At 38.2% G+C, this 26771-nt stretch overlaps 1 pseudogene; it reads right to left on the bottom strand.

Annotated features, from left to right (window-relative positions):
* Positions 1-23216, bottom strand: part of LOC115793035 (VPS10 domain-containing receptor SorCS1-like) — a 53088-nt pseudogene extending 29872 nt beyond the window's left edge.
* Positions 23217-26771: the final 3555 nt, after the last annotated feature.

Below are 26771 nucleotides of genomic sequence, written 5' to 3'. Positions count from 1 at the left end.
AAACACTTTTCAAAATTCTAACAAGCTGGAAAGTCGGTTTTTGGTATGACTACTTTTATTATTCAACACAGCCTGAACTTGTAGGCAGCTTTTTTGTAATTTCTTTAAGCAGTCTTCAGGAATAGCTCTCTAGGTTTCTTGAAGGACATCCTAAGCTCTTCTTTGGATGTCAAATGCCTTTTATTCCATTCTTTGTCAAAATGATCCCGCACTGTTTCAATAATGTTGAGATATGGGCTCTGGGGAGGCCAATCCATAACTGATAGTGTTCCACTGTATGTAGCCCATCCTGACTGGCCATGAGAAATATTTTCTTAGATTTTATTTTTAAATTATAATAATACATTCAAAATAAAAAAAAAAAAGACAACATTTATTAAGTTATCGCAGAGTGGACCCAAATGCAGGACTCTAAAGGCAAACTGAACTTTAAAAAAAAAAAAAGCTTTATTGCTGATTCTTCAAAAAAGAAAAAAAAGCACACAGAGGGAAGGAGCACTTCAACAAAAGCTAATTGCTAAACACAAGAAAACTGGAACAGAACCCATACTTCCATGAGAGAAGACACAAAAAGTAACAGAAGAAAACTGACGGCTTAAATACACACAGGAGCTGATTAGGGAGAAAGGAAACACCTGGGGAACATGGCACAGGTGAACAGAATCTGACTAATTAAACAAGGGAAGCAAAACCAAACACAATGCACACAGGACAAGGGCTGCAAAATAAAACAGGAAATGACTAACATGACAAAAACGCAGACTTGAACTATAGAACACAGGGAAACCAGGAGCTAATATCAATAAACCAATTAGAACAAGGAAACCGACTAGAAACTATAAGAAAAACGTACAAACTCAAAACTGCAAAAACCAATAATAACCCTGGGAGGCATTAAATAACAAAAGATGAAAGTTCAAAGAACTGAAAGCACTGGGCCACAGGCCCAGGACCGTGACAATCACAGGCGAATTCTGACCAAACCCAGTCATTTTACACTGACCAGTATTTATATTGCATATTGCATTGATGCCATATAATGATGTTTGATTCAGGTTGAGTCTGGGGTTTTGGTTATACTGAAACTGCATGGCTTCCTTTTGCTGTTTATGAGATATTTACACCAAAAGTCTCGCAGAGTAAAACTCATTTGTTGTGATAATTGTTTACATTGTTTTATAGTAATAATTGTTTGCATAGAGTGAAGATAAAGTCACTTAATGCAGCAAAAAAAAAAAATCATAGAAAAAACCTAGAGAACAACAGAGAAGATGGAAGTTAGAACTGAAAATTTTTCCTGTTTTATTTTTTCTTTTAAGGTGGTTTCTACTGATAAATGAATTTACAGCACAGTGCTCTGCACTCTTTCTGCTAATACAAATCAGTGTAGCTCACCCAACGTGTTCTTTTTTCTTTCTTTCTTTCTTTCTTTCTTAGCACAAAAAATAAGGAAATTTGTGTTTGGTTGATTATTGCTTTGTAGTAACAATACTTCTTAGCAGTAAATCTCATACCATTGGAAAGCCTGTTTATTTCCCCTTAAATGGTGCCACATTTGTAAGGAACATGCTTTTGTGGGTTGAGCAGCAGAGATGGGTATGTGGGCTGCCAATGCCAAACAGCTTATTCTGTTATTGACTCCTGTTTGGTCTGACAAAACAAGACATTGGCAATTTAACAATTTATTAATTTAACCAACAGGGGCCTCTGTAGCATGTGGAAGAACCATATGCAACCACAACAGCCTGACACCTCCTCCTCATGCTGCTCAACAGCTTGGTCACATTCTGCTGTGGGATGGCATCCCATTCTTCAACCAGCATTTGTCACAAATCAGCCAATGTGGTTGTTTTGGTCCCTCTGGCATGAATAGCACATCCAAGCTGATCCCACAAGTGTTCAATGGGGTTGGGATCAGGAATGCAGGCAGGCCATTCCATCCTCTCCACTCCCAAATTCTGGAGGTAGTCTCTGATAAAGCCTGCTCTGTGGGGGTAAGCATTGTCATCTTGGAAAATAGAGTTCAGTCCAAGACTGTGGTGATACGGGATTGCCACTGGTTGCAGATTTACATCTCTTATCTCTCTGCATTGAGATTGCCTCCAGTGATGACAAGCCTGATTGTCAGCACCTGGGGTACTAGAAGCTCAAAACAGGAGTCAATAACAGAATAAGCTGTTTGACACTGGCAGCCCACATACTCTTCTCTGCTGCTCAACCCACAAATGCATTTTCCTTGCAAATGTGGCACAGTTTAAGGGAAATAAACAGGCTTTCCAATGATATGCCAGATGCCAGAACTCAGTCAGACACAACACTGACTGAGTTAGGTGCCTCTCTTTTTTTATCCTCGGATGATTAATTAGCCAATTAACAAACAAACAAACAAAAAAACACGCACAAAAAATGGTCAGGTACAAGGAGTGCAAAAGCAGTCAGTGTCAAAGATAAACTTTGAAAGACCCCCAGAAGGCCTGGAGAACTATTGCTCAAGCCCGCTTTAAAAAGAACAAGAAAGTCTGGCTCGTTGGAAGCAAAATATAAAGAAACAAGAGGTGGCTCAAGACCTGCACAGTACTGTATTTAGTTTATTATTTAGGTTACACAGAAAGATCAAGTCTATGTCATATTTTACAGATCATTATACAGTGATCATACACTTTCTGTAAATTTCCATTTAACGAGTTCTTGTAGAAGGCTGGTTAGGAGAATGCTGTGCTGGAGGTATGAAGCCTTTTTTTGAACATGGGACAGGATTTCTGTGTGGGCAATATTATACAAGTATTAATGTGTGACAAGCTCTTTCACCACTGCAAATTGTATTTTTAGTCCTTGTCCTTGTGGGCTGGGAGTTTGATGCAATAAATACCAAACTCACACAGAGAGTCACTAAATCCTGTGGGTTTACTTCGTGTAGCAGTTTCAACATATGAATATTTTCCAGGCTAAATGCAAACTGAAGTACCTTTAACCCAAAGTTGTCTATCGTTCTGCATTTAACTTTATTGACTAGAAAAAATTAAATAAATTAGAAAGTTAACTATTACCCCTGAACACACCATAAGCAGTGAGCCTTGAGGATAAAAATATCAGCATCATTAAACAAGGCACTAAAATGCCTTTTTTATTACTTTTCCTAATTTCTACTTAGTCATTACCTCTCCTCTAAAGATTTGTATTTACCATAATACTGTCAACATGATGTATTTCAAGACTAACAAAAACCTGTATATCACTCCACTGTATGTCATTTCAACCTCCTTGATTAATATGTGTTCGTTTATTTATTTATTTATTTAGACAAGGGTGTGAAAAAGATTTTGAAGCCAGCCACTATAAAACCTGTCGTAAATTTAACATATATCCTGGACTACAGTCCCTGTACCAGTTCTCTTAAACTAATAGAGCTAAAACACAAAGGGGCACTCAGAAGCCCTAAGCCACAACCTCAGTCCTGATTGCATAAGGTACATGAAAAAAAAGAAAAACTGATGGATAAAGTTTGGATATGATGCCAAAAATATTTTATGAGGAGATTGCATTCAGCGGATCAAATATTAATAAGTGTGTGTAAACTAGACACAGCACATTATGTAAAAAAAATAAAAAGAACGACAAGCAAATATAAAATATTTATAAATACAAGATCTGGCTGCCTGGAAACCTCACTTGGCATTTACTATTAAAACCAAAAGGCTTTACGTTGAGATAATTTTTACCGTTGCTGAAATAACAAATGTCAACATGTTTTTCTACAACCATGACATTTCCTATAATGATTATGATTATTATTATATTTTTTTTTAAAAATGTATATGACACTTTTGAAAACAAAGTTACAAAGTGCTTTACAAGACAAAGTAAAAAAGGCAGACCCAAGTTAAAACTATAAAAAAAAATGGCACACTCTAGATGTTCAGCTTAAATCTGACTCGATAACATTTGCCTTTCCTCTTTTTTTGTCATTACTGTAAACAAGCTGCTGACTGATCGTTCCCCTCTGTGCTACTGTTCTGAGCAGAATGCTAAAAATGCACACAACTCAATTTACATATTTCATGTGGAAAATAATGCAGTGTGTTTCTACCAGAATGACAAATGACTGGATGTTGATCTCACCAGTAGAATCTGTTGGGGACGACGTTGTCATGCACAAGCTGCCATCTCCTCCCAAACTCAACTGAGACATAGAGCTGAAAAATGGGAACGCATTAATCAAATGTCTATGGCATGAAGTACAGTATAAAGATCATTTTTTCTAAGAGAGAATATCCAAGAAGATTATTTCAAGATTTATGTCCAACTGTATTATCAAGCAGCTGCCAAATCTTTAAATTTTGTGGCATCAATATGAAGTTTTTTTTTTTTAAATATGACACTACTAAGTGCATGGATTATGAGAAGAGCCATCAATTCATGTGAAAATGCAGTAACACTTAGAAGTCATATTTTTTTAAGTGAAACGTGGAATGCTGCACATCTATTGTGATGACTTAAATAAGAGGAAAGGGATACACAATGTGGCCTCTGAGTTACAAATCACACGTCTTGATTTAAAGTAACACAGCAGGACTCCAACCTGGCATTATAAAATTCTTCTTGTAGCAATCATTGTAATTTTTCTCTATAAAGCCATTTTATTTGTGTTCGAGCAGTCCGAAAGCCTGTCATCTCTTCTTAATGATTGAGCAACGTGCACCTAAAGCTCGCAGCTTTACGAGGATCAGCAATATCATTTTTGACTTATCTAAGTACTTACAACTTTTAAAAGACATGACAGGCAATCAATAAATGTAAAATGAAACCCGGCTACAGCCACGGTAAAAAAAAAAAAAAGAACAAGAAAAAACCCACTGAAATGTAGCTTTTACAAAGACATACAGAATGACCCGAAGGCAAACTTCTCTGGAGCATCTTTATTTTGACCTGTCAATGGCTCACAACTAAGCTTTCATCTTCCTCCCTGCATCATTTATCTCACTTCTCAGACCTTGACTGTTTTCCTACTCTGAAAATCAAGTCCTATAGCAGGCTGGGGAGTCCGAGTTTGATGCCTCTGGTTTTCAGTAAAGCAGACAGCCGGGTTCTCACATCATATAATGGTGGTGGGGGTTGCTCATGCTTGCCATTGTGTGTGAGTGAGTTTGTGCATTGTTTGGGCGTGTCTAACTTGTTAACTTTCCCCTGTGCTTTCTAAGGACACGTCCATCCAGAGCTGTCTGTAGCTGCACCTTATGGCTTGTTAAGGGATGCAGAAGTGGCAGATGTCTGTGCTCATGACGACCATGTTCTGAGAGTTAGCTTTAACATAAAAAACGAATCCTTTTGACCATGACAGCAACCTATGTTTTGTATCATTTTATAGAGAGATTAGTTGCGCTGTGACCCCACAGTGACTTCAGTCTGATAGAACATTCAAGCAAAGCTAACAAAAGAATGAAAAAACATCAAGTAATCCCTACACAACAGCCCACATTCTCATATGGAGATGTTTTTCTGTCACATTTTCAGATTTTATTGCAACTATTTCATGCCATCTGACAGCTACACACTACCTTTTGGTCATGGCTATAAGCCAGAATCCAGTCTTCCTGCTCAGGGTGAAAAAGCAAGCTGAGGATCTCAAAGGCTAAGCTGTATTTCTGATAGGACGCCCCCTCGTCAAGGCTAATGAGCAAGCTGCTCTCCACTTCTGGGTCGGTCAGTAACATGATCTAAGACAAGACAAGACAAGAGACAGGGGAATCAGCGGCCCGCCATGACAGCATCCATTCCACAGGGCTTAAGTGTGCTAGTGCAACACACACAAGGAGCAGGCTCCTGCAGGGCTGCGTGGGGTAAAAATCATAATGACCCCACTGACAGACTTATGAATACACAAACATGACATGCACATTCACACTTACCTTCCTCTTGTTGTTCGGACTGACATACAAGTAGCTCAGTATGGTTTTTGTCCCGACTTTCTCATTAAGCTTTTCATATGTGGTCCCATAATCAGTTGACCTAAAATTCAATTATAGGACAAAGTAAATGGATTTTGATGGAGAGAGGAGAAGAATGGAGGAACACCTACTAGTTAAGATGCTGATGGTATCATTAAGCATTTCAGGGAAGCAGAAAATTACCACAGTAGAAGTCATGAAGCAATTTGCTAGATGGATGGAGAATTTTTTAATTATCAAAATAAACAATATAACCAGTGTGGCATGCAAGGCTAGGACATATTATTATTATTATTATTATTATTATTATTATTATTATTATTATTATTATTATTGATGCTGACATTTGATTATTACCCTGGGGCTGTTATCTTTTACAAATCAAATGGAGGATAAAAAGGCATGTGTGTCTAAAAGCTTAACAATGAGGTTTTGAATTTCTTTTTTTCATCCTAAACAAAGGGACTATTTCACAGATTGCATTCTGATTATCATTTGTCACCAACATAAATATGGGTTTTAGGTGCTTGGTGACATTTCTGTAAAAGCAAAAACAAACCAGCCATTGCACTGTGGAATTAAAAGGATCAACAGCAGTATTTGACAACCTGACATGAGAATGTGACACAGAACTTAATGAACGAATATTGATAATAACAGCAAAATCACTTGTTTTCTTCTAATTTTTTATGACTTTAGTAAGAATTAATATTACATATCATACATATGTGACATATGTAACTTGTCTAAGTTGTTAAAATTCACTTTATTTGCTGATGATGCCAATTTGTATTGCTCTGTGAAAACCTGGAACAGCTTCTGAATAACGTAGAAAGGAAATGGGCAGAAATTACAAGAAAAAAAAAATTGCAAAACAAAGTATATAATATTTAGTGACAGGTGAATTTAAAAAATGAAGTAAAAATAATGAAGACTGGAATAGAAAGACTATATGAAACTAGATTTTTGGGCATAATAATTGACTATAAATTCTATTGGACCGCTCATATGAAAGCTACGTTTGGCTGCTCCCTTATTCGCAAGGGGCCGCCAGAATGGGCAGCTCTGCATGTCTGATCTGGCAGATTTTTTTATGCCAGATGCCCTTTCTGACACAACCCCAAAGGGATTTGTGTCTCTTCCCGGCATCAAACAGGGGATCTTTCACTCGTTAGGCGAATATAAAAAAATGTACAAAACATGAATGTCCAAAACTTCTGCACATGTAAAATTTCATATAAATCAAAAATCATTACCTATACTGTGCGTTACCTACAGTGTGGCAGTATGGTGAAACACATTCAAAACAAACACTAATACAGTGTATATGCAACAGAGAAAAGGCTTAAAAATGGGTCAGATAATTAACTACATGCCTTATAATAGTATTATTCAGTTTATTTCAATACTATACTGGTAATGTAAAAAGCACAAATAATCTACCTCCAAACTGCATTCAGAGATTAAATCATCAAAAACTCCAAGGTACTCTCTTTCCAAATAAAATTTAACAAGGATCAGGGAAATGAACAGAGTTCATGAAAACAATGGATCTTTACTGGTGATATTCCACCAGGGAAAAGCTTCCACCTAGGGTGAGTGGACTATTCCACTAGTGATGCTCCACCAGTTGGAGGAATCTCGTTGTAGTTGTAGTCAGAGCTTGTTTGAAATTAGAGCATTTTTTTTTGTCCTTGTTTAAGATTTGTTCCTAACTTTTTACTTTTTTTGGTGTTTGTTTTGATGAAATTTAGTTAGAAAATAATATTTAGAATATAGGGGTGAAAAGCTAAAGCTTCAGCCTGCACCTACTCGGTCAGTAATTTGTGTTCTTTCCATTATATTAAATGGGTATTTCTGATAATAATGGCCAGAATAAAAAAATCATTATCATTAAAATGAGAAAGGTTGAAGTTGTAAAACTCTTGTATCTACCACAGGGTGTCAGAGGGTAGACTTTCCCAAATATAGCTACTATTACACCAAATCAGTGAATGTTTCACCTTTTTACTGACAGAAAAGTAAATGGTGCCATTGTGGATGCAATAATGACATTAAAAACATAAGAAACTAGCAAAGGCGGTCAAGCTGATAATTCAACTTTAATGCTTTTTCAGCTGGTAAACAAGATCTCCGAGGGTCCAAACAGGACACTGGAGTACGCAATTACATTAACATCAACATAACAGTAACATCAGTGTGTCCTGCTGTATAAATATAGACCATAATATCAGAGAGGAGATCTTACCTCCATAAAGAACTCTCCGTTACTCTGCCAGAGTTGAAGTCGTAGTATTTTGTCAACATGAGAATCACCTACAGACAAACAGATCAAACGGATTACGGGCTGTGAAGGTGTGCATCATCAGTTTTCGATAGCAGCCACAAAGTGTCAGATAGTGAAACAAAAGTCCTCCATACATATGTCTTTTAATCTGCCTGACAGACAATGCTTTATTAAAAAGACAACAAAATCACGATGCCTTGTCACCGCCACTACACCATATGCCGTAAAGACTCGTGCATATTTTCAGGGATAATCTGATCACATATGTATGATATAGTGCGTTTTATATATCTGTATATTTTTTGAGACAGAGTAGACTACCAAGAAACGCTACCACTGGTGAGCGATGACTAAATGAATAAATCAGTAAACACTATAATTTATTCTTGGCATAGAAAGGCAGACCTTAGAAATATATGGGACATCCTTTCTGTGGAGAGTCATAAAAAATGTCACTTACATATGTGGTTTAGGATTCATGGGCCTTTACCAAACACATAAAAACTGCAAATTTCATGCAGTCGTGTAAATTAATAATAAATTGTTCACTGTGGAATTCCATTTGCTTCTTTTCCTTGGAAAGTATCAAATCTTAATCATAGCCAGTGTGTTTGCATGTGCTTGTAATTACTGTGCATGAAGTCATGTTTACACACTTTTTACTTGCTTTTTTTATCCACAGTGAAGAAATCATCCTACTTATACTTATTCCATCCAAAGGCATTCATTTAAAAAATATAAAAAAATAAAATAATATCTGCTTAACAGAAGGGCACCACGTGAACTGCTGTTCACGTTGTGCCCTTCATCCTTTACGCAAATTAATTGCTCATGCACTGCCCTTCCTGCACTAGGGAATCATAAAACCAGCAGATCATATAACTCTCTCGGGAAGCCTTTTGAGGCATCTTGTTGAGCTTTTCCCTGCTACCTTCTAATTATCAAGTGTTATGAGCGTTTGGGGTGACATTCCCTATGATAAGTAAGAACGTCTTCATATTAACAAGAAATTTTAACTTCCTTATCAAACTGCTGCATGCAAAAAGTCCAAACAGGAGTCCTATTCTAGGTTCAAATCAGACAAGTCCTTTTGATCTCTATTAGATAAAAGCGCGCTCTCTACAAAAATGCATCATTTCAGTGAAGCAGAAAAAATACTTTGGACTGCATGTGGCACTTTCAGGCCAATCACATAAAATCAATTACAGTATTAGCTGTAAAATTAAGAAAAAAAACAGTAGTATTGAAGATTTTTTGAAAGCTAAATTATTCAACATGAAGTCAAATTAAGTTTGTCCTCAATATGCCTGTAATTCCCAAATATACTGTAGGCACAAAGACAGCCTATCAGAGAGACAGCAAAAACTTTAGGAAAGCAGCTTCACAACATCTAACCAAGTCAAGAACACTCTCGGGGAGGTAAGCGTATAATTCCCAAGATCTACAATTAAGAGATGCCTTCATTAATGGGAATACAGAGGGTTTATAACAGGATGCAAACCACTGGTTACACTCCAGACCAAGAAGGCAAGATTAAACTTTGCCAGAAAACATCTAAAAGAGCCTGATGAAGTACCAGAATGAATTGTGAAGTGTACAGGGTTATACTCTCTGCTCAGATTCAGCAAAATGGTGCAAAACTGATCAGACAGTGCTTCACAGAGCAAATGGATAATGACTGAAAGCATACTGCAAAGCAACCCAAGAGATTCTCAACGCAAAGAAATGGGATATTCTTCAGTGGTCAAGCCAGACACCTGATCTCAACCCAGTAGAGCATGCGGTTCAGTTATTAAATACAAAGCAGAGAGCCACACAAACAAGCATCAACTGAAGATGACTGCAGTGCCTGGCAGAGCATCTCAGAGGAGCAAACACAGTATTTGGTGGTTCTAGACTTAAGGCAGTCATCCAGGTTTTAAAAAAAATTCCCTATATTTAGAATTATGGTACTTTGTCCTATTACTTGAGTCTCTGCAAATGGAGGACTATACATGACAAGAGCACCGCTGAGTGGGTGCCAGCCCTCGGCTGTTTGGGATTTGTAAGGGGGCGGTGGGGGGAGGGGGGTCAAAATACTGTTATAGTAATGTCAGTGAACAAGTGTGTGATGGGTCCAGCGCGACTAGTATGCATTTATGGTGTGAATTTTGAACATCCTAGGTGACATCATTCTCGAGTTATGGCCAACGTTAAAGTCTTTGTAGAACAGGCGCCGCCAACGCCAAGGCTACAACAATAGCTCAACTTTTTCTTCGAAACAGCCAAGCGAAAAAAAGTGGCTGCAATTCATAAGCAGTTAATGCTGAACTTTTGTTAAACCCTTGAATTAGAGCTGAAAGTCTGCATTTCAATGACAAATAGATTGTTTTAATTAAAATCCACTGTGGTGTACAGAGTTAAAACTACAAAAACTGTGTCTTTGTCTAACAAATTCTGGCCCTAAGGAACTTGGTCCATACATGTTGTTATTATTAATATTATTATTATTATCTGAGCTTTCTAGTGTTTTACTTTGTATATTATATAAATGGGGTTGCAGTTGTTTGATTTACAGATGTGATAATCTCAAAAGATTTGCAACCCAATTATATCATATTTGCAATTACTATATATATATATATAATAAAAACTTCAATCATCCTATTCATGTTTCTCCATAATGAAGAGCTGTTACAGTATATAGCTCACATGAATAGCCTATTATCAATAGCTTATCACCTCTGTTTAACACAATAAAACAACCTGCAGCAGTCTGAAAATTAGGACAAATTACACCCCCACCCCCTCTTCTGTATGGCAATTAACTTTATGCATTTCCTTGGAAAGACTCCAGGATTACAGCAAAATGTCATGTGGATCTACCTTATTGCTGGCTGGAAAAGATTCCTGTGTTCTGAGGGATGCTGAAAGTAAGGTGAAACTTGATGGCTGCAGTTAACACATCAATAAAGTGATACAATATTCACTTTGTCGGCATGTCTATGTCAGAAATGTGCTCTCCGTGTCACAGAAGCTATTAAATCGCTATTTAAAACCACCAGATGAAGGCTTTTCTTTTAATGAATGCACCACATGGTAATTTGTCCTCTGAATTCAGATGATACTAAAATGTGTTTTAGCACATCTTTACCTTTGAATTGGAACAAAGGTGTCCTATTTGGTGTCAGCTGCCTACAGTAGGGGTAAAACAACTCTGCAACTCACTGTTTGGTTAATATTCTACTCTGGCTTATGGCTCACTCCTTCTTTCCCATTTGTTTGTTTGTTTGTTTGTTTGTTTGTTTGTTTGTTTGAATGAAAAATAAACTCCAATACCTTTATTTATTTTTTTATTTATTAGAATCTGATCTGAGCAGATCTTGATGGACTCCAGACTTAATCACTTACAGGTTTGGTCAAGCATTTGTAAAAATGTTAGTAACCCATCATAATAACCATATAAATCAATGGCAAATGTATCATTAATAAACCTTTAGTTAATAGCTATTTACTATGAACACACAATGAAATAATAGTTACTAATATTTGCTAATTATTGAATAGCAGGTTAGTAAAGCAGCTGCAACTTTAGAATAACAATCCAGATAATGTTTATAGAGCTTATTTATGTTTATGTCATATACAGAAAGGCAGATATGGAAAATCTGTGTGTGTGTGTGTGTGTGTGTGTGTGTGTGTGTGTGTGTGTGTGTGTGTGTGTGTGTGTGTGTGTGTGTGTGTGTGTGTGTGTGTGTGTGTACTGTTTCTTTCACTGCTTAGTTTTGATTTCAATTGTTTCATTTTGCGTTTGCCAGCTGTCCGGTTAGATTGAAGCACCTTGTTTAGGTTTAGGGTTTAAATCAGACAACTTACAACAAAGACATGTGAGCCACCGATGAATCAGTGCCAGCAGCCTAAATATGAAATAATGCTTTTTTTAATTACATAAACTAATCACATAATTAGACTATAACATTATGAATGATTAATAAACACTTACTGTTATTTCATTATTTGCTACAATTTACTAAAGCCTACCATTATCACAATTTTAAGACAAAAAATTTTTGAGTAACAGACCAAACAATTACATAACCTTCTTGGAGGAAATAATGATGCATCCAGCCTAAAGGCCATTTTCAAACCCTTCACGGTCGTAGAACTAAAACTGTTGTTATAAAAACTCTGGCTGGATGCTAAACTCACTTTTAAGACCCATGTGGAACACCTATCAAAAACTAAAAAACAAAAATTGGATTTTGTTTTGAGAAACAAATCCTGTTTCTCATTCAATAGTCATAAGATAATTGTATAATCTGTGTGATACTGTTTATATGCATGCTTCTTCATCCACTTTAAATCCTCTTGATTCTATGCATCACAGTAGGGATTTATCACAGGTGATTATTTTTTTTATGTATCTTATATGAAAAAGCTTACAGAAGAGAGTAGCACTGTGTGGCTGTAAGAACTGCCTGCTTACCTCTGCTCTTTAATTAAATTTAAACAATGTCCAGTCAAAGGACTACCAGATTTAAATATTTTTGCTGCCTATAAATGGAATGAACTACAAAAAACTGAAACATTTAAAAGGTTATTTTTAATTTATCTGCAACTACCCTTGCACTTTCTTTTCTTAATTTATGAATATGTCTAAATAAAGCATTTAATGATAATAATCAAACTTTGCTGCAGAGGACTCAGCGAGATGGCGTATCGCCACACAAACCACGAATGTTTATACTGCAAATCGGTGATCCTGGTTTCAGGGCAGTTAACCTACTCTGCTACAGCTACCATGTGGTACATAGCACATTAGGCTGCTGTAACTCCAGCATGTTTCCAAAGTGGATTACTTGACATCCAAGTGCAAGCAAATTGATTTTTCAACTCTTAATCCTTTGTAAAGCTTAAATCTTGAAGGTAAATGGCCTGGGATGAATTTGATCATTATATAAGAATGAATGGAAGCTTAATGGGGACTTAAAGAGCTTAAGGTGAAGAGATTACTGGTGTGAAATGAAGGTGTTGTATGCAGAGGGGTAGGGGTGGCACGGGGGTAGAAAGCAGTGTGGCGATTCGCTTAGTGAAGGATGAACACCTGAGACAAATGAAATGAGCAGCAGAGTACACACTGCAATTCATTCCTACTTTAACCAACCCGCTGATCGGGCCTTATCAGCTGTTGGAATTAAGACGGCCCATCAATAAAACTGTCATCACATCTTGCCACAGCAATTAAACAGATGGATGATTCCATAAAAGCAGTTGTTACAGGAGTTACTCACTGGAATATTAATAATAAAGACGAATATTACATATCAAAAAGTGGTCACTGTCTAAGCCTTTTTCACCGCTGCACGTTCACATTTAACAGGTTCACATCACAAGTAGACTTATGATCTGCTGTTAATATAAATAACGTGATCGGAACAAATTTAATTACCGCACGTTTTAATAGGACATCAAGAATATGTGTTATGATGACGCTCGAGTGTGTGACAACTGGTGGCACTGAATTTCACAAATAAGGCAAACTAATTGGGAGAAGAAATGTGACAACACCTAGATACCCACACCACAGAGGTGTTAACAATGTTAGAGCGCATGCTGTTCAAGGATTAAAAAAAAAAAACTAAACAAAAAAAAGCAAAAAAAAAAGCTTAGCAAGCAAATTCAAAAGCCCCAGGGGCAGCAGAGCAAAAAGTATGAAACTTCACTTTATAATATTACCACATTAAACAGCATCATTTAACACCTCTAAAAAAGAAAGAATTGTCTAATTCTATTACGGTGTTTATTGCCCTACAATGCACTCCATGGCAACAAAAGCCTGCAGGAGAGCATGCTGTCATACACTTCAATACCACCTGAGTGAGACACATAATGTACAGAGGCTTTTGTCTGCCACATCAATTTATATCATTTCATTAACAAAGGCAACATTTCCTCGTAGCGCAGATGTTGCGCTGGAGCTAGGTTGTTTGAAGTCAGAGCTGTTGGCTCTCCCATGGATAGCAGGTCACTGCAATCATAAATTATGAAGCAACTTCACAATAGCACTTTGCACAACATAAAATATCAGTGTCCTGATAAGACTGATGTATAAATACAAGAAGGTGTTAATCACAGTAAATATTACTGCCTGGGAATTTAAATAAAAGATTTTAAACCACTGTTTTAAGAAGACAGAGCACATATTTACTGTCATTCTCGCAGAAATAAGGATGTGCCTGATGCCAGTACTCTGTTACTCTGGCAGGCAGTAAGCATCAAATGATCAGCATTTTAAGTGCAGCTTCGTGTTACAGCTTCGGCTTTCGAGCAGGACAGCAAGTATCTGACTTTATTGGACTTCTCATGCTGAGACAAAGGCGCAGCGTTGAAGTAGAAGCCTCGGTTGGCAAGCCATCTGAAACGGTTTCCTCTTCTTTAAGCTTATACTCTCGCATCATTTGCTTCTTCACCATAAATGAACGCCCAGGCTAGTTCAGCAGCTGGGTTACAGCTGCACGCTAAGCTTTGGAGCCTCAGTGTGCACGGGGAGAGGGGTCTGATCAATGCAAGCAAGATTAGACAGCAAGTGGGTAGGTTTCCAAGCCAAATAAAAAGTTATGCCCGCTGCGTGAGGATTTTTTTCTTTTTTTTCTTTTTTCAAAACTCCCTTTAAATCTTCAGCACTCAGTTTGAAATTTGGAAGTGCTGAGTGAAAAGGTAAAAAGATTGGCAGCATGTTGACAAACCTAAAAGCTCCCTGGACTCTTCAGTTTCCTCTGACATAAATAAAGTAAAACAGCTGATCCTTCTCTGTGCCAAAATGCATCGCTATAAATCCAAAACGGAGAACTCGAGTGAGCAAATCAAAGTTATGGTTTTGATTATAATGCTTTTCTTGCAGCAGCCAGATGGTATATGAACAAGTAATGCAGGTGGCCACTGTAAAATGAAAGTGTTCTGAACCACAAAATGAGGTGCAAACTGAGCAATAGCCAACAAAAGAATATTGACAGCAGCAACCACTGGCAGAGTGTTTGAGCTGGAGCACTGAGGCACTGAGGCACACCAATCAGCTTACAACTCAAATACTACTTCAAGATACAGCGGTAATTCTAACATTAACTGTGAAGATATGAAAAGGCCAGCTCTTTGCTTACCAACTGGTACTACTCCAATTATTCTGAAGCTTTAGCAGCTGCTCATGAAACAACAGTGAGTCACAGTGAAAACAGCCAGAGTGGACCTGCACAACATAAGTTGTATTAACATAAAGATGTCTATGACAAAAAAAAAAAGAGGTGAGATCTCATTATGCATTGTTCCTGACATATTAACTTTATCCTAGTCTAGAATAAGATCGTTACCTGATTTGAATTTGGAATTTCTGCTCGGTTAGACCGCACTCGGTGCAGAAGAAAGGAAACCCAGGAGGGGAACGCAGCTTGCCAATAAAAAAAACCACACTCAGCAGGATTTCAAGGCGTTAGAGAACCTCACCACAGGAAGGCTTGGTGGCTCGGCAGAGCTGAACTCATCCTGCCAGTAGTTTCTGTGCAGTGCTGAGCTTTAAAAAAAACAGTCTCTCTGTTTATCCATGCAGTACAGGCAGTACCACAGCCATAAATTGTCAGGAAAAATGATCTTGTTGTCTTTGGTTGTCTTGTGCTAAGTCATGGTGTTGCAGTTGCTATCATTATGTATTTCATGAATTTATTTATGCGTGTGAAGTTTCCCTCCTCGAAACAACGCTACGCCAACCCCTCAGCTTCCGCATCTCAGCCATCGCAACCAGCCGGGAGAGAGGAGAGCTGGTGGAGATCCGCTCGGGCTGCGTCGGTCATGGGTTGTCTGAAGATGTCTGAGCATGTCAACATGCTTTTTGAAGAAATGGCAGAACACAGCTGTTTGTGACGCTATGATGAAGAGGCAGGATTTACACAGGCAGGACAAAATGGTGGAAAGGTGTTAATGACTAAACTATATTTAACAATTTAAGTGCAACATAAAGAACATAGTGCAAAAACAAATGGAAAGACGGCAGCTCCATGATCCAGATTCGATTTTGCTGCAGAGAAAGTCGCATTTTCGATTGTAATTATTTCAATATGGCATTTGATAGAAATGGGACATGAAATTGTGTCAGATTGATCAGCAGGGAAAAGTGCATTTTATGTTAACTTACACATTTAGAGATTTAAAGAAAGAATGAAAGCATTATTTTGCTTTCATTACATTCATTAATGATGATAATGATGGATAAGGTCTCCTTTTAGCAATCCTTTTGATAAATCCCAGAATCCTTTCTGACCTGTGCTCATTTTCTTTAAAAAGTGACATCTTTTGTATGTTTGCTGCCCCTTTGCTTTACATAAAAGGAATAATTGATTATTACTCTCCTGCCAAGACTTTGCATGTTTCTTTCATTTTTTACTTTTTTTTCCGATCCACACAACAGTTTTTTTTTTTTTTTCTCACCATATACTGCTTATTTCTGCCAATTTTATCCTGCATATTCCTAGTGCTCATACATTAGCATTTTCTTTGAGTAAGGCCAGCTTTGTACTGAGAATATCGTACTTTGGGCAAACACAGCATTCTCACAGTGACTCCAGGATGATGGTATTTATGGCAAAACAAAAAAGGAGAAGAAGCCTGGAAGTTATAAAGGAAGGAGACGTGACTTTCAAGTTTTTCAATACCCTGCAGATTTTCTCTCTTTTTTTTTTGTGCATTAAATCTCCAGACTTACTTTTAATGTATTCATTTACTTACCTCCTCCATAATGCTGTAATACCAACATTTTACTTTTGATTCCTTAATTATTATTGGTTTAAAAAAAAAAAAACATTTTTATTCACATTGATAGCATAAATGAAACTACACGATCTCATCCTTAAATGATCATAACATATCTTCTTAACCCTAAGTGTTGTCTTCCATGGACTCTTTTTTTTCACATTTGTGTAGTTTAGGTGTGGTAGCCTCACTTTTTATGGGATAGCATAGATTTATATCCACATAAAAGTGAATTATTATAGGACAGATGTTTGCATTGACAGTGAATACCCTAACATCTTGCTCATCTCATCATTCTTACAATCCAAGCCTAACAGACACAAAGACTCAGCTCAACAACATTACAGTTTAAAAGGATACTGTAATGATGCTCACACATATTGACTTTCAAGGGCACAGAAGACAATCAGTGGAAAAAGTGGAACTGTTGAAATTTGATCTATGATTCAGTCAGTGAGTCATAGAGGCGACTAAAAAGTCGGATGAAACTAGTGACTGACTGCATACCTGGCCAGCCTCCAGTTTTGCAGTAGTGGATGAGACAATTCACCAGAAGCTCAATGAGGCAGATGAGGAGAAGCTGTGCACCAAGCTATCAAGAACATGATCTATGAAGAGGAGGACGCTCTCTGCAGAAATGGGGAAGCTGAAAATATGGATTGTCATGAACTGTGAAGCTTCCTCCTCGCGGTTGCTCAAAGCAGAGAAGCAGAGCATAGAGCACTCAGAAATTCAATACTACAGACAGAAGAAGATTTTGAGTACCCAGAAGCAGGCTATTCAGCTTACCATGATAAATAATTATAAACCATGATAAATGCCTGAACTCCTGAAAAGCTCAAGGACTGGGAGATGTATTAGGGAGGCTCTCTGCTACTAATTTGCGTTTTCATGTGAACAAAAACTTTTGAGAATTGTCCTGGATGCTGTAGGGCTCTTCATTGTCCTGACCTTAACAAGGTAGAAGCAGGGAAAGAAAAATAATGTGGTTTACACTTCCAGCTTTGGCAAAAGCTTTCTGCCTCTAGATTTTTCCTTTATACAACAAATATAACAGTGTCCTTCCTGTATTATTCTTCTTCTGTGTAACATTAAAACAAGCTGGATAAAGTAAAAACACACCAGAACAGATTTTTCAGGTCGGTGATGTTGAATCCTATCCCAGAGTATCATGGACAAGACCTAGGACAGTTTGACAGCCTCACAGGGGAAACAGAATGACAAGCACCTTTCACCACCTGCAGGCAAATTTTTTTTTTTCTTTCCAGATTTCACCTTGCTAGTCTTTGGACTGTGCGAGGAAACTAGAGCACCTGAATGAAGCCATTCAAACACAAGGACAACAGATAAACTGAATATCAAAGGTTCAACGTTAAACTAGCGCATCATTATTTAGAAAAATTTGGTTGGACCCACGCAGCCTAATCCTTCAATAAATGGAGAAAATCGCTCTGTTTTTCTGATTTTTTCCACATCATTTGAAGTTAAAGGCTCAGTTGATGGGGACTCACAACACCTGATTATTTACCTGATTAAATTTTGGTCACCTGTCTGCACTTTTAATAATACTGATGACCAAAATTGCAGTCTGAATTTCCACATGTGCGCCATAAAAAGATTCATTATGAACTACAGCAAGCTTGTTTTAAAAAAGGTATTTTAGTGTGGCTGAAACTGAAACTAATACACAGTTGATTAACCCTGTACTGTGTGGGCATATACGTTTTGACCAATTTATACACATGTCATCAGCCAGTGACCTGAAATCTTTGCAAAAATGCACATTAACAAAAAAAAAACCAAAAAACTTTAGCCACCATTTTTTCCATCCTTATTGTAGAGTCCAAAATCTTTATTCCCATTACCTCTTACAAGGGCTGATGATTTTTCTTTCAGCACACCTAAGATGTTTTCTCCATTCTGCAAAACAGAAAGAGAATAGACAGTCCTCCCCCAGAAAATTACACTTTAAGTGTGTTGACTATTTGAGGTAGGGTGGAATTCATCACCCTTATAACCTACAAAAAGAAATTTTCTAATATTAGTTTAGTGTTGTGAAAGGGTCTATTTTAAAGGCAAATCCTGACAATTAGATGAGAGTCTTAGTCCAGTGTCCCAGTCTCAAGCCAGGAATGCATATGACTTGGGCTATGACGGCTGAAACAACAGATTGAACACAATCGCTTGCTTGGAGGACTTGTTGGAAGAGAACCAGCGCACTGATAAAGATGCAGGCAGAGATAAGAGGCAGCTTGTTTGAAGCTGCACACACCTCGTTTGTTCAAACTTCAAATAAGCAAAGTCTGATGCAAATATACCACACACTAACCACCTGTGGATATTTAAGCCATTCTAATTCCTGCTGTAAAACATGTTGTGCCTTGGCTCCACTCAAAGGCCAATGATGAATTTGAGCTTATTGAAATTATCTAATGCAGGTAAATCATTTTAAAGTAATTTAATGCAACACTACAGTTCAGCATGAAGCAAACATTCAAGTATATCTCAGTTATTACAATTCCTTTATCTTAATGGAGTGCTTGAAGGTTGCTAATTAATTGCTACAGTTAAATTGTTCAACTCTAATGAAAGCACCCTTGGTATTGAAATGTTAAATTTGACAGACAACGACCACATGAATTAGCAGCATGGACTGAGCACTCCTTTTGATTTTGCCTGTTTTTTTTTGTGTGTTGATTGAAAAGCTGAAATGAGGCTGCAGCTTCGTTTGTGAGCTGTGATAATTGGACAAATGATAAACAACTGGTAACATCCATCAACTGGGCTTCAGGAGCAAACGAGAGGCAAAGCATTTGCCTGAGCCGGACAGAAAAACTAAATAACAGGATGTGTCAACAATGAGTTTGGACCATCTGCAACACAGACTGTACAAACTGAGTGAATTTCTTTAGGTGTAATACTTAACCGGGTTCCAGAGTTTTTGAGCAAATAAAACAAGTCATTGTTTGTCATTATTTCATGTATGACAAACTTGAAAACAAATGTGTGACAACAAACCACAGGAGATGTTTCGTGTCCAGATATGAACACTACAGGCATATATGGACCCCTAAACAGTTCTTCTTTCTTTGTATCAGAGAGCCAATAAAACAAACGTGTTTTTCCTAAGACAGGGCTGTTTAGGCCTGTGATGTGTGATACTAAATGTCTTCTTGTTTCCAGGGAATCTGATTAAAGCCCTTATGACTAAACTGTAAGTGTTAATAGATTAAGCAAAGATGTTTAATTAGGACAAGGCAACTCGGTTCATTTTGAAATAGATTACTGCTTTAAATAGATGTGTAAAAAGTAGACCAGCTGGAAAATCTGCACGTTTTCTTAGTGACCACCTGGCCTGCACTTACACACACAGAAAAAGAGAGAAAGAAGGGGAGAGGGTGTGGCAAGTTGCAGAAGTGGGAAAACATACACATTCACACACACACACACTCTCTCACACACACAGACACACACACACACACACACACACACATTAGACTGTGAGTAGGCGAGGTGAGATTCTGCATAAGGGGAAAATTTGTTGAAGCAGAAAGTTCATCATGCAACTGTGAAGATGATAGTGCCAAATCCTGGTGAAAATGACTTAATACAATAACAGGCTTAGGAGTATAACTAACTCATGCTGTTAATTTAAAAACACACAAACATACACAACAACACTTCAGCTTCCTTATTATCATTGTATGACCTGATGATCCTTAGTACCCCAGGGTACTGCCCCTTTTATACTCTAACTATACAGCATTTTGGGTAATAAGCTTATTCACTTTCCTGCCAAGAGGTAGAAGACTGTACGCTGTGAGGCTTACAGCTTAGCATAATGGATGCAAACCGGAGGGAAACAACTAAGAAATAATTCGAGCCGCACTATAAACCACAGAAGTTTCTGCTTTTGTTGACAAGATGTAATATAGTTTATCAGTATCATTTAGAGGCGCTGATAGGTAAATATTACCTTTTGGATGAACAAGAGAACCTATTTCCCCCTGCTTCCAGGCTTAATGCAAAACTCGGCTAACCACCAGCTGGCTCTGGCTTCATAACTAGTGTTCATGTACACAGAGAAAGGCTCCTTATCAGAACTATGAGCAAGAAAGCAAATAGGTGTAACTGTCCTAACGTCAAAGTAGAGCAATACTTAAAAAAAGCAGCTATTAAATGTATTCAAATTGTAAATTTCCACAGCTATGCTGATGACACAGAATTATATATACAAAAGAAATGTACTGTCCAAAACCCCTGGCTCTCTGCTTCCCCATTTCAAGCCCAAGCAATAGACATTAGAGAGAGTGCACTGGACTTTGATCATATCATAACATGACACTACAAAATCAGCATTCTCACAGCTCAGAAATATTGCCACATCAAAAACCCAGTTTGTGCTTAATTCTGAGCAGACTAGACTCGTCTGTGTACTTCAGTGGTCTTACTGATAATTAGATTAGTCTACTGCAAATCATACAAAGTCTGGTGCTTTTGCTATTTACCAGAACAAGAAGAAAAGACCACTGAGTGATTCTGGTTTTAGCTGAACTTGGCAGTGCTCCATATATACTTTACAGATATTAGATGTCTTAGCTTGTATATAAGGTTCTATGGTGTTTCACTAGTTTCCATCTATAAGGCTCCCTATTGTTTTAAGTGCATTTACATTCACTCACATCCTCCACTGTATGTTGTTTGAAGTTCAGAACCACAATCAGACGTAAGAAAATTGGATCTGTCCCAACTGTAGAATGCACGCCCCTTTGGATATCAGGGAATTAACCCCACTGAGCAGTTCAAGCTTTCTGCTGTCTTTCAACCTGTAATCCATCCGTCTCCAGGTGCTCGTTTTTAAACATATCAATGTATTATGATGTTATTTCGTGCTTCATTTATCCCTAATTTGTATTTTTTTCTAAAAGACTTCAGGTTCAGGTTCTTTGTATGATTGTACTTATATTACTTATTAATTATTATACTATTATGACTTTTTTTTTTTTTTTACTTTCCCTGAGCAGAGCAGATATAAGCGTTTGGAGGCGAATGATAGGTTTATTGAGTCCATCTTTGCGTGAAAAAAACATATGCATGTAGAGAACTGCCAAAAAGGGGGAAAGGAAAATGAGCGTATGTGTTAGTATGTGAGTGACTAAATAGGAGAAACACGGACAAAAGAGCAAAAGGGCATAATTCCCCTTAAACTCTGTATGCAGAACATTTTTTTTCTTTACCATATCTGCCAAGTCAGCCGATCAATAAACAACAGCATGAATAGGGTGTGTGTGCACGTGTATGGGCGCGTGCGAGAGAGAGAGCGAGAGCGAAAGAGAGAGAGGGAGAGAGAGAGAGGGAGGGGTGCAAGGCAGAGACTGATATCTTTAAATTCTGCAAGCTCTCAGTTTGAATCTTTCATCTCGTTATTCGTGGTCGAAATTAAAGCTCTGGATGACTCTTACTGCCATATAAGACCTGTGGCTGAATGATGACCACACTGCGTCAAAATGAGGTCCGTGCGTAAATCTGGAGCACATTAACTACTTACGCTACTGTTTTGTCCGGACCAGTGCACCATCGCCTGGTTATGAGCCGTATCCCCGATGAGTGCAAATGTCGAACTTGTGAGGTGAAACTCTTCTTGGTCCGAAACCGAAGCATCCTCCCCGCCCTCAGGTCTGAATCCGGACCAAGTCTCTGCGCTTCTCGCACTACGTCTCCAACCTGTCACATTCCTGTCCTCGTTTTCCGTCACATCACCAATTTTATTTTCTCCATCAGCTGTGTTATTCTCGGTTACATTACTGGGAAAGGGGATAGACGCGCGTGGAAACACTTCGGTTTGGGAAAGGTTTTGGTTACTGCTTAAGGCCCCCTTATGCAGACAACTTGTGATATTTTTCCCCAACCGTGGCTGCACTTTGGACGAACTTTCTTTGCTCGCGGTCAGTTCCGCATCGTTATGCTTTTCGTCCGCGCGTGAGGTTGGTGACCCCTCCGTAAATCCAAGAAACTCTTCAGCTGGTGCCTCTCCAAAATTTGCCAAATCCAGTGCCGAGAGTTCCCGGGGAAATGCTGCGATGAGCGGCAGATGGCAAGAAGGAATGCACCTTACCTCCGCTTTGTTCCACCCAGGATGGAAGTTATGGTGAAGAGCCAAATCCACTCAGAGAAAACGATAAAAGGCAGTGACCGAGGCGCGTCTCCATTCTACGATGATTCCGACTTCAGGCGCGTTAAAAACATATCATTTTAGTCTTGAGCACGTTTCTGTCATCACCTGGTAAAGTGGTTGAATGTACTGTAGGGAGGTGCAGCAGCGCGCGGACAAGTGCTCCCAAGTACTGATGCAAACGATGCATCAGAGGAGGAGCTGGAGGCTGAATCCTGCACGAGAGGGGAGCGGGGCCGATACCCCCGCATCATCATCTCAACCTGGATTAAAACAAAAAAACAAAAAAAGGAAATTGGGTGTACTCTCACTTAAGTTTGTTTTGATCAACAGTGTGTCAGATACTATGTCACTATAAACATTTGACTGAATAATCATCTTATATTTTGGTAATTATGCACGGAATTAAAACAGCCTGAAAGGTGATGAGATGTATGGGGTCCCTGAGGGGAAAGTCTGGAAACATTAGTGGGTCTGCCTCTGGTAGTCTTTGTGGGGAAACGTTACTGACAGAGGCTTTATGGAAGATACAATGAGGCTTTGCATTTTCCATTAGCACAGGTCTGGGTAATCAATTAACAAGATTGCCTGTGTTCACTGTCAATTATGTCATGCAGGTAATGTCTCGGCTGTGGCCTGCCTGCAAAATGGGCTGGAAATTGTTTCACTTAGATTTCACTTCTGTATTATCCATTCAGTACAGCTGAATGGAGAAAATGCATATTCCCCCAAATTTCCCCTGCTGTTTTCTGTGGCCTTTTCTCAGGGTTAATGGAGGCTTGAATAACAGAAAATAATGAGAAGAATTCAAAGCAGAGGTGAGTGAGTAATCACTCTTGCGCCATCTCTGATCTCTGCTGTTGAGTATAACTACAGAAGAGTACGCAGGTGTCATGGCAATAATAAGGATCCCATTATTGCCATGCAGTGCATACCGCAAGAATATATTGTTATATTTCTGTATACTTTGGGCTTTGTTCCAGTCAGCTAATGGTGGACCATTAGGAGAACTAGAGTCTGTCCAAACCCCAAGATTAGATTCTATTTCTGGGCAACATTTAGTCAATAGGATGAGGATGCTGTTGACTGGTGAGTGATGCCGAAGAGACTCCCTATATTGAGCTGCGTTCTCCCCATCGCTCTGAGCTGCGACGTGATCCTGTTCCACATACGGGTCAACTGCACAGAGACGTCTTTCATTGCCAGCCATTAGTGATGCAGTGAGCAAGAGCTGTCTCAATCTGTTTCAGTTAGCCCCCACCAGACAAGGGGAAACCAGTCTATAATGCAGATTGATGGCTGACTGAGAATTTCAATCACGGAAAACACTGGCTAAAAACCTCAACTTTCAACTGTAATGAAAACCTCAAGCACAGTCCAACTATTATAATACAGAACACCTTTTTTTTTTTTTTTAAGTAGTGTGTGTGTGTGTGTGTGTGTGTGTGTGTGTGTGTGTGAGTGACACTTCTACAAGTTTATACATGCATGTTTCTGTACTTGCTCTGACTTATCGAGTTCTCATCTGCAATAATAATGTATTGATCACAAAGCCTGACCTATCTCTTAACTCAGTATCACTGGTTTAGCAGATTTGGTAGATTCACTGATTATTTTTTATTATTACTCTTTTTTTTTTTAAATCAGAAAACATGGAAAAGAAGCTGTGACACTATCTTTGACTCTGGAGACATTCTGAAATTACTTGCTTGATCTCAAAAATAGCCCCAAACCCGGGAGGCATTCATATAAATGAAACAAGCAGTTGTGTCATATTTGAAAAGCTCTGACCACAGACTGAATCAGCCAGAGAGGTGCAGATTAATTTTATGTGCGTGAACCAGTAGCCAACTAACCATTTAACCCTGAGCTGAGAGTCCTGTTTTATTTACTCGCTGTTGAAGCCATGGTGGGAGGATGAAGCATAATATATAAAAAGAAAAAGAAAAACCTTGTAAATGTCTTTCAGAAAAAAAAAAAATAAATAAACGGAGGCAAGTACAAGCCAACTTTGTGTGAAAGGGAGCAAAATAAAATGCACATTAATAAAACAATATCCATTGGAGAATCTTTCAGACTTGTTCACAGACTTTAAATTTCACTGCAAGGTGACAGATTTCAGGACTGATATCATATAGCACATTTGTGTGCACAACATGGCAGCTGAGTGGAATCATTGTCTTTCGACAGACAAGATTGCTGCTTTGCCGCCTGTCACACTGACTGAATACAAACTGCGTTATGCTCCCTGAGCTCCTGCCTTTATGATGGGAACTTGTGAGCCGGCAGTGTGAGAAGCACACAAAGGAAAGAGGTGACAGCTATCTGTGTTGTTGGATTAGTCTGTGTTTTTAATTAAATATAATTCAGTGGAAGAAGAAGAGAGCACTGTATAGGGCATCTTTGAAATTAGTCTTTTCCATTCTGATAACTGGTTTACTTTCACAACTGTCCTTATTACTCCACTCCTCATAATAGCTAAAAAAAAAAAAAAAAAAGGGGAAGCAAAGACAGTCAGGGCATTACTCATGCACAAAACATTGTCTCATCCTTCTGCTCAAAGTAAAAGGTAACATCTGGCTTTAGTGCTGCAAAGTGTTGGGTGTAACCAGCAGTATCTGCACATGGCTAAAGTCACGCACAGTTGCCATAGAAAAGAAATCTATTTCTTTTTTTTTTCCATTCAATAAAGCAATGTACATAATGTAAATGTAATCCTCTAAAAATAACAGAGAAGCAGTAAGAAACACTCCTATGAAGATGTGTTGTACAGCAACTCGTGCTTCGTTTTAAGGTGTTCAGGTAGCAATAGTAGAGCTCAATTTAATGATGGACACCTGAGACATCCACTTCAATTAATGCTGAACGCACCTCAGGGGCACCAGGAGAGAAAATCACCTTTTCAAATAATGATTTCAATTACATTATTGAGAGATAAGGTAAAATGCTGAAAGAAGTGGTGAAAGGCTGTAGGCTATATACAATTGATAGCTCAAATCTTTCAGTGAGTCTTTCAAATGTACGAGTCTGCTTTGCTGTCAGTGAAGTGAAGCAGCGTGTGTAAAATGACGTTAACATAAAGTAACAGAAACCTATCACATGATTATTTTGTACGCTGTACTTAAATTTATTTTATGCTCATTTCAGGTAAGGTGGACGCAGCACTAATTAATTGACCTTCGGTTCTTGCATGTGAGGTCTAGACCATTAAAAGCCATTAGTTATTCAGCACAAATTTAGTAATCAGTGAGCTGGATTTCCCTATTATCATGCTTCTTCACCATTATGTTAACCTTCATTCTTCCTAATGTTTTGTTTAACCTTCAGTGAGCAGAATCTGCCTTATTGCAGCTCAGGACAACAACAGCAGCCTAATATTATCACAAAGCTTCATTAATCCGCTCCTGAAAGAGTTCATTCTTCACACAGTTGAGGAAACACTAAGAAATGAGTGCTTTGAGCTACAGGGCATACATCTTTCCTCATTTTACTCCCGCCAGTGAGCAAAATGCATTGACGTTAAAGCTTAACTACAGTGTGTTTGATCTGACCCCATTATTGGTCCAAAGAAATGTAGCTTAAAGCTACAGTT

The sequence above is a fragment of the Archocentrus centrarchus genome, chromosome 15, assembly GCF_007364275.1.
Source record: "Archocentrus centrarchus isolate MPI-CPG fArcCen1 chromosome 15, fArcCen1, whole genome shotgun sequence".
In the NCBI taxonomy this organism is placed as follows: domain Eukaryota; kingdom Metazoa; phylum Chordata; class Actinopteri; order Cichliformes; family Cichlidae; genus Archocentrus; species Archocentrus centrarchus.
This window is presented reverse-complemented; position numbering and strand designations above follow the sequence as displayed.